Raw genomic sequence first — 8,723 nt, 5'->3', positions numbered from 1 at the left:
TATATATATATATATATATATATATATATATATATATATATATATATGTGTGTGTATATATATATATATATGTATATATATATATTTAAATAAAGAAGTGTGTATGCTAGGGGGGTGGTGTAGGCTCTTGGTAGGATGCAGCGGACTCTTGTGTTTGTTTTCCTTTGCTTTACACGAAGTACAAGTTGAGCTTCGTCTGAGTCGGATAAGCGAGGTGTCACAGGTGCTAGCCACGTTTTCCTCTTGGGTTAACATTAGATCGAGTAGTCGCTGTATCATCCTCCTTCGCCTTGGTAGATTCATAAGCGGAAAGATTTGTTCCCTGATTGTGATTTTTCTAAAGTTCATAATTCATCTTCTGAATCTAGTTGGACAGGCCCTAGCTCGTGTTGCATATTCAGCTTTTCACAATGGCTATAAGACTAGTGTTGCATTTAAATGTTAGCAGGGATGTCAGTGAAGTGTAGGTTAGTATTATTTATATGAGTGAACTAATTTTTCAAGACTTGGTTTTTTGATCCTTGTTGAACAGTTTTTATAGTTGGTTCATTCATTCATTCATTCATTCGTTCACCCACTCTTCATCTAAGTCCAGGCACTATGGGAGGCCTAGGACAAGGAAAGTCTCCGTTTTCATGGAACAGTTAACCAGCAAGCACCTTTTTAGGAGGAGTCTTAAAATTAACAATTGGAAATAAATTTCTGTCTGAAAAACGTTTTCATTTTTTTCTAGTATTTACATTGGTTGTATTATTCCATGTGTCTATAGCTTGGAATATATAAAGTCTGCACACAAAACATTTTATAAGGAGCCCAGATGATAATTACAAAGTAAACTGATTTCTCTATAACATCTTCTTTGATATGAAAGTTTGTATAAGATTTTTTTTCTTCTTCGTGTTTTTCGAGACAGGGTTTCTCTGTGTAATCCTGGCTGTCCTGGACTTGCTTTGTAGACCAGACTGCCTCGAATTCAGAGATACACCTGCCTCAGTCTTCCAACTGCTGGGAATAAAGGCTTGCACCACCACGCTCAGCTCTGTATAAGCCTTTTTAGTAAAGTACAGTTTCAACTTTCAGAAGGTAGCTGTGTGCAATTAAAATTTTAGTTTGAACACCTACAGAAAAAAAATGCAGAGTTCCTGAACAGAGAGAAAGGAATTGGTTGAACATCCCTGATCTGAAAACCCTAAATATGAAGTACTCCCAAAACTTTATTTTTATAATTAAATTTTTTTTAATGTAGAAGTACATTTTTTTTTTAATTTTATTTTTCTTTTTAGTTACATTTTGTTAACTCTGTGTCCCAGCTGTATCCCGCTCCCTCATTCCCTCCCCAACCCCACATTCCCTCCCTGGTCTCTTCCCTGCCCCTTTCCAAGTCCACTGATAGGGGAGGACCTCCTCCCCTTTCATTTGACCCTGTTTTATCAGGTATCTTCAGGGCTGGCTGTAAAGTCCTCCTCTGTGGCCTAACAGGACGACTCCTCCCCTGGGGGGGGGGGGTCGGGAGGTCAAAGAGCCTGCCCTTGAGATCCTGTTAGAAATAGTCCTTGTTCCCCTTACTTTGGAAAACTACTTGGTTACTGAGCTACCACGGGCCACATCCGAGCAGAAGTTCTAGGTTATATCCATAGATGGTTCTTGGTGGAGTGTCAGTCTCAGAAAAGACCCTGTGCCCGGGTATATTTGGTCCTTGTAGAGCTCCTATCCTTTCCATATCATACTAACTCCCCTTCTTTCATATGATTCCCTGCACTCTGCCAAGGGTTTGGTTATGAGTCTTAGTGTCTGCTTTGAAAGACTGCTAGTTAGAGTCTTTCAGATGCCTTTTGCGGTAGACTCCTGTCATATGTTCAATGCACATCCTAAAATTTTTATAATTGAAACTTTATTATAAAAAACTTGTGAATAAACACTACGCAGAGAAATTTGCCAGATTCAAGTCTATACATCTTAGTGAACTTTGTAAACAATTAGAAAATTCCCTTACTTTAGTGCTTCAAGTTGATTTTATGTTTTCACTGTCAAATAGTTTTACTCACTTAGCTACCACAAAAATGAAAATTTCGTGACAGTTAAAATGAAGACAAGTGCTATATAATCTCTTTCAAGACTCGGTTGTCAATGCCTTGCATTCCTTTCTTTCTTATCATCTAGTGTTAACCCTTCTTTTTGTTCTGCATGTTCACTGAACCTATATTTACATTTGTGCATAGACAGACACACATACAATAAGCTCATAGCTGCATATGAGAGAGGACATGCTCTTTTTTTCTCTTTTTCCGACATTATGTGACCTCACTAACATTCTCAGACTTTCTAATACCATGACCCTTTAGAACAGTTTCCCATTTTGTGCTGATCCCCAAACCATAACATTGTATAATTGCTCCTTCATAACTGTAATTTTGCTACTGTTAGGAATTGTAATGTAAATATCTGATATGCAGGATATCTGTTATGTGACTCTCAAAGGTATCTGGATGCACAGGTTGAGAACAGCTGTTCTAAGCCATCATTTTCCTTCAAATTTTGTAATTTTAGTCTTCAAAGCTGAGTATTCCACTTCATATAGTGAACCAGATTTTCATTTGTGGGTGGACTACTAGGTTGGTTCTATTTTCTTTCTATAGTGGATAAAGAAGCATGGGACTGCAGATACCTCTGTGGTAATGGATGAAGTTCTCTGGGTATGTGCCTAGAAGTAAAATAATTAGGTCATATGGTAGTTCTATTTTTGAGGACTCTCCAACTAATTCCCACAATGCCTATGATAATTTGCACCACTACCAGCTGTGAATCAATGTTCCTGAATCCACATCCTCTCCAACATTTGTTACCGAGTATCTTGATGACAGGTATTCTGACTAGGGTCAGATATTAAAGTATTAATTTGAATTTCCCCATTGGCTTTTTAAATATTAAAATATTTAAGACTTTTAAAATAGCTATTGGTTATTTGTGTTTCTCTTTTTTTGAAAACATTTTTTTGAAAACAGGTCATTAGCCCATTTGGTTGGCTGTTTTATTTTCTTGGTAGTTAATTTTTGTAATTCTTTGTAAGTACTGGCTCTTAACCCATTTTCTGAAGTATAGCTGGTAAAGACTTTTCTTCTTTCGGTGGGTTGTCTTTTGCTCTGCTGATAGTTTTCTTTGCTATGCAGAAACTGGTATTTGGGGCTTTTAAAACTGACTTAACATTAGAAATACAAAATTGTACATCATGGGCAGAATTTTTAAAAATTAGCTTGAGACTTGAAAATAAAGTATAATTGAATTTTGTTTAATTGTAGGTTCCCTTTGCTAATATATCTCATTTTCTACATGCAGATACTCTAAAATTCAACAGCCTCAGTCTGGGAGTACTTTAATTTCAAACATTGCAGATAAGAAATTCTTAATCTCTACTTAATACATATTTAGCTGCCATCAGAAAGCATGGCATCAGAAAACTTATAATGTAAGTTTCTCCAGATAACCACTGGGGTAACATTTCTTGATGTTTTGCTTGGCTGGACACCTAGCAAACAGTACCTATGAACTCAACATTGCCATTTAAGAAGTTCTTAGTAAATATAGTTGGGCAAGTGAGGTTGAGAAGTTGGCTTCATTTTTTTCTGCTTTGTTGTGATGTTTTGTAAGTGCTGTTTCTGACATCTCTAACTGATTATGTGATTTTAATTTATTATATCATCATCATTTCTAATTAAGTTTTAATTATCTTGAGGGGGTATCAGAAATATATTGTGGTTCTTTTTCATTTTGCGGCTTAGAAACTAGAGTTATTAAGAATTCTCTCGAGAGTGACTTTCAGAAGTAAAGGAAGACTAGCCAAACCTAATGAAAGGAGGAAAGTAAACGAGAATCCAACTTAATTTGTAAAGGTACCTAGCAGTCAAAAAAAAAAAAAAAAAAGAGGAGAATGATATGATTTTGATGAAAATGAATGTTTGTGTCATCAATAGGACAGCGCTCTAGTATAAATTTTCTTTCTGCTTTTTTTTCTTTCTGCCAGTCTTCACTTTTAAGTGAACTATTAGGAGTTGTGTTTATTGTCAAATGTTTGTACAGGTTTGGAACTTTAGGTTGGAATTTGGTAAGGCACAAAATAAAAATAGTAATAAGAAAAATTAATGGTTAACACTAAGCATTTTCATGATATGTTATACTTAGTTAACTGCTGGTTAGTGAATATTGATATTTAAAGAAGAGAAAGCATATACTTCAGTACTGACTCAATACAGACTTGCCAAACTTCTTCAACATTTTCTTTGGGTGATAACAGACAATGCACCTAGTTTGTATTGTTGGCAACTTCTATTTTATGCCCATGACTTAAGCTTCTTAATTTGTGTAATATGTGTTCTACCAAGCTTGAACTTGAAAAGAAGGAACATCATCTGTTTCATGATTATTGGGTCATTAGGGAAGCAGCTGCTAAAACTTAACATTTTCAGAGATTTGCTATGTCAAGTTGTGAATAAGAAGACACTTTTTAGTAGTTAGTAAATGTTGCTTATGGAATTGATAAGAGAAAACTCAGTCTCTATTCTAAAGGAAGAAATTCAGGCTTATTGTGAAGACTACATCTGTTTTTGGCTTTGTCAGATGGAACTATGTAAAATTGTTAAATTTGCTAATGCAGAAATAGGAATGAATGTGCCTTTTGTGTTGATTTAAGGAACTTAATTATACTCTGCCGAAGGTTTGGTTATGAGTCTCAGTATCTGCTTTGATACACTGCTAGCTAGAGTCTTTCAAAGTCCCTCTGAGGTAGGCTCCTGTCTTGCTTCTTGTTTTCTCCTACATCCAATGTCCATCCCATTTGTCTTTCTAAGTGAGGGTTGATCATCTTACCCAGGGTCCTTTTTCTTGTTTATCTTCCTTAGGTGTACAGATTTCACTATGTTTATCCTATCTTATAGGTCTGGTATCCATTTATAAATGAGTATATACCATGTGTGTTTGGTTCTCCTCAACAAAACCTTCGGTAGAGTACAGGGAATCATATGAAAGAAGGGGGAGTTAGTATGACCAAGAGAGGACAGGAGCTCCATAAGAACCAAATATATCTGGGCACAGGGATCTTTTGTGAGACTGTATCTCCAACCAAGGACCATGTATGGATATAACCTAGAACCCCTGCTCAGTTGTAGCCCATGGTAGCTCAGTATCCAAGTAGGTGTCCTAGTAAGGGGAACAGGGACTATTTCTGACATGAACTCAATGGCGGGCTCTTTGACCTTCCCCTTCCCCCTGAGGGAGGAGCAGCCCTGCTAGGCCAAAGAGGAGGACTTTGCAGCCAGGCCTGAAGATACCTGATAAGCTAGGGTCAAATGGAAGGGGAGGAGGACCTCCCCTATCAGTGGACTTGGAAAGGGGTAGGGAGAAAGGGTAGGTTTGGGAGGGAATGAGGGAGCGGGATACAGCTGGGATACAGTGTTAATAAACTGTAACCAATATTAAAAAATAAAATTTTAATTAAAAAGAGAAACTTAATTATAAACTTCTACATGTTTTTCAAAAAGAAATTAACTTCGTGGTGATAGGCATTATACAAAAATAATTCCAGTGTATTTTTTCAAGTTTAGAATTTTTTTTTTAAATGATCTGCTATAGAGTAGTATTTTAGGACCAGAAGTCTCACTAACCATTTTTTGTGAAGATTTTTAATTATACATACACACATATATATGTACATGCACATGTGTGTATATGCACATGTGTGTATATGCACGTGAGTGTGGGTACTTCCAGAGTCCAGAAGAAGGTGATGGATCCCTAGGGCTAGGTGAGATTGCTAAGAATAGCCCCGTAGGCTCATAGCTTTAAACCTTAGTCGTCAGGGAGTAGTACTACTTGAGAAGGATTAGGAGGTGTGGTCTTGGTGGAGGAAGTGTGTCTCTGGGAATTGGTTTTGAGGTTTCAAAAGCCCAAGCTCTCTTTCTGATGCACGCAGGTCCAGTTGTAGAACTGTCAGCTCCTTCTCCAGCACCATGTCTGCCTGTGTGCTGCCATGGTCACTGCCTTGCTGATAGTAGACTAAACCTCTGAAACTGTAAACCAGCCCCAGTTAAACGTGTTCATGATGTCTTTTCACAACAGTAGAACACTGAGACACTGGGGTTACCGGTATCTGTGAACTTGGGAGGCTTTTAACCACCAAACCTCCCTCCCTCTATTTGTAAACATTTTTAAAGGACCAAAAGCTTTTAAAAAATCATAAGTACTTTCTATCAGTGGTTTTCAACCTGTGGGTTGCAACTTTTTTGGGTGGCAGAATAACCCTTTCACATGGGTCGCCTAAGACCATCAGAAAAACATAGTTACACTACAATTCATCATTATAGTAGCAAAATTACAGTTATGAAGTAGCAGTAAAAGTATTTTTATGTTTGAGCTATATTAAAGGGTTGCAGGATTAGAAAGTTTGAGAACTGCTGCTCTGTATTTTAGGGATTGGGCTGGTAAGGAATATTCTAATAATCATCTTCAGACAGATTAATGATCTGAATATGCACTGTTCAGTAAGTATTTTTGAAGTATTTCTCTGTGCAGGCCAATAAACTACACAAGGTAGCATGGAACAGAAGGAAACACTGCTTTTATATTCTGGGACTGGTAGTATATTAATTTGTGGCAAGACCTCTTTAGTGTTTGAGTTTGGCCTCCAGCTTACAAAAAGATGAAGTTTGAAGGTGGCCCAATTTAACCCTTTTTAAGAGACATTGTGCTTATACTGTATTAAAAGCTGAATGTTTCAAGATCCTTGTTGAACTACTTAATTCAGTGGCTTCTTTAGCTCATACTTTCATATTTTCTGCAGTTGACTATAACCTTTTTCTTAGACCTCTCTCTTCCCTTTATTATGGTGACACACCATACTTCTCTCCCCTTGGACTCTGGCCTCCTGCTGCTGTTAATTTTTTTTTTTTTTTTTTTTTTTTTTTTAGAGAGCTTTCCTTCTTATTCTTGCAACTTTGTTTTTCACCTTCTGCTGTCTTTACTTACTCCTCACATATTGATTTGTAGACTTTTTTGAAGCCTATTCCTGTGGTTTTGATGGTGATTCTCATGTTTTTCTTAAAACCAGACCTATTCCTGAGTTCTACACCTGAAAATTCTTCTATTTCTACTTGATGTCATATTGACATCTGTGCTGCTTTTCTGTCAGTTTGACAAAAATTAGATTTATCTGGGAAGAGGGAGCCTCAACTGAGAAGACTGGCAGGTGGTTCTCAGTTTAAAGAGCAGGCTGTGCAAGCCAACCAACAACATTCCTCTGTGGTTCTGCTTCAGTTCCTCTCTGCTAGGTTCCTGCCTTAAGTTTCTACCCTGATTTTCCTCATGGTAAACTAAGCTGTAAGAGGAAGTAATAAACCATTCCTTGCTATCATAGAAAACCCATTCCTACCTTTTTTTTTTTTTTTTTTTTTTTAATGTGCTTTAGTGTGAAGATGTCAGACAGTTGTGAGCTGCTATGTGGGTGCTGGGAATTGAACCTGGGTCCTCTGGAAGAGCAGACAGTGCTCTTAACCACTAAGCCATCTCTCCAGCACCATGTTTTTAAATCACAGAAACAGCAAACTACGACAACATTTAAACAAGTAAAACAGGAATAATTACTCTGCTTTAGCTCTGTGAATTCCTTTATCTATCTGTTTTGTGCACATGGAAATTACACCCGTTTGCTTATCCCCTTCACTGCAGTTACAGTTAATCAGTAAACTAACTTTCACTTACATAATCACTTGGATTTATCCACCTGTCTCTAAATCATTGCCATTACTTTATTTCAGGAATTATCAGAATATTTTTCATTTAGATTACTGCAAAGACTTCTTAATGTTTTGGTTTCCAGTCTTGCCTTGGTTATGTCCATTTCTTTCACTGTTCAACTAAAATTTTGTTTTGGAGATTTTATTTTTTATAATTTACTAATTTACTTTTAGGTATTATGATAGTTTCATAAGTTAACCAGGTTAATATGTCTATTCCAAAGGTTATGCTGTTATGTTTTTGACTGCTGTGCTCTAGTAATATGTTTCAGTTCCTTGAACCTGGCATAGTCTCACTACACAGCTAGTATGTTTCCTTCTTGTTTCACTCCACAGCTTTCAAGTCTTAAAGCGTCTCCATCTTGACCTCCTTTAGTGTCTTATTAAACACACCCACACTGTGTTCTACTGATGTTTTTATTGCTACTTTTATATCAGCTTTAAAAAAATTTTTTTTGCATTAGCTTATTTAATTGGCTTCTGTTCCCTTTTGGGTGGTGGGCGCTAGATTGATTTAGTTCTTTAGCTCTCAAAACAAACAAAGAAACAATAAATAAATAAAAATAAAACAAACCAAAATAAAACTGGCAAGACAAAAATATTTTAAAGATTAGTGCTGGATTAAAAATTAGAACAGCAAACATTTGGTAACACTTGCATTTTCAGATTTCTATGAAAATTTGTTGCTGTTTTCCTTGACAACATTACCATTTTGTGGTTACTCCTTTATCATACTTCTTAAGAGAGTTTAGCTCTTTGCTTTCCTTTCCCCATTTTTCTTTCCATCCATCCATCCATCCATCCATCCATCCATCCATCCATCTATCTATTTTCGTTTGAGGCAGGGTTTCCCTGTATCCCTGCCTATCCTTGAACTCATCTGTTTGTCTGTCTGTCTATCTATCTATCTATCTATCTATCTATCTATCTATCTATCTATCT

At 36.6% G+C, this 8,723-nt stretch overlaps 1 protein-coding gene across 1 annotated transcript in view; it reads left to right on the top strand.

The window, feature by feature from the left end:
* Ascc3 (activating signal cointegrator 1 complex subunit 3) overlaps positions 1-8,723 on the top strand; it is a 312,705-nt gene that overhangs the window by 631 nt on the left and 303,351 nt on the right. The gene's annotated exons all lie outside the window — the stretch shown is intronic.

This window comes from Psammomys obesus, unplaced genomic scaffold (genome assembly GCF_907164565.1).
Source record: "Psammomys obesus unplaced genomic scaffold, mPsaObe1.curated_primary_1811, whole genome shotgun sequence".
In the NCBI taxonomy this organism is placed as follows: domain Eukaryota; kingdom Metazoa; phylum Chordata; class Mammalia; order Rodentia; family Muridae; genus Psammomys; species Psammomys obesus.
Note: the sequence above shows the minus strand (reverse complement) of the source record. Positions and strands in the feature narration are given on the sequence as shown.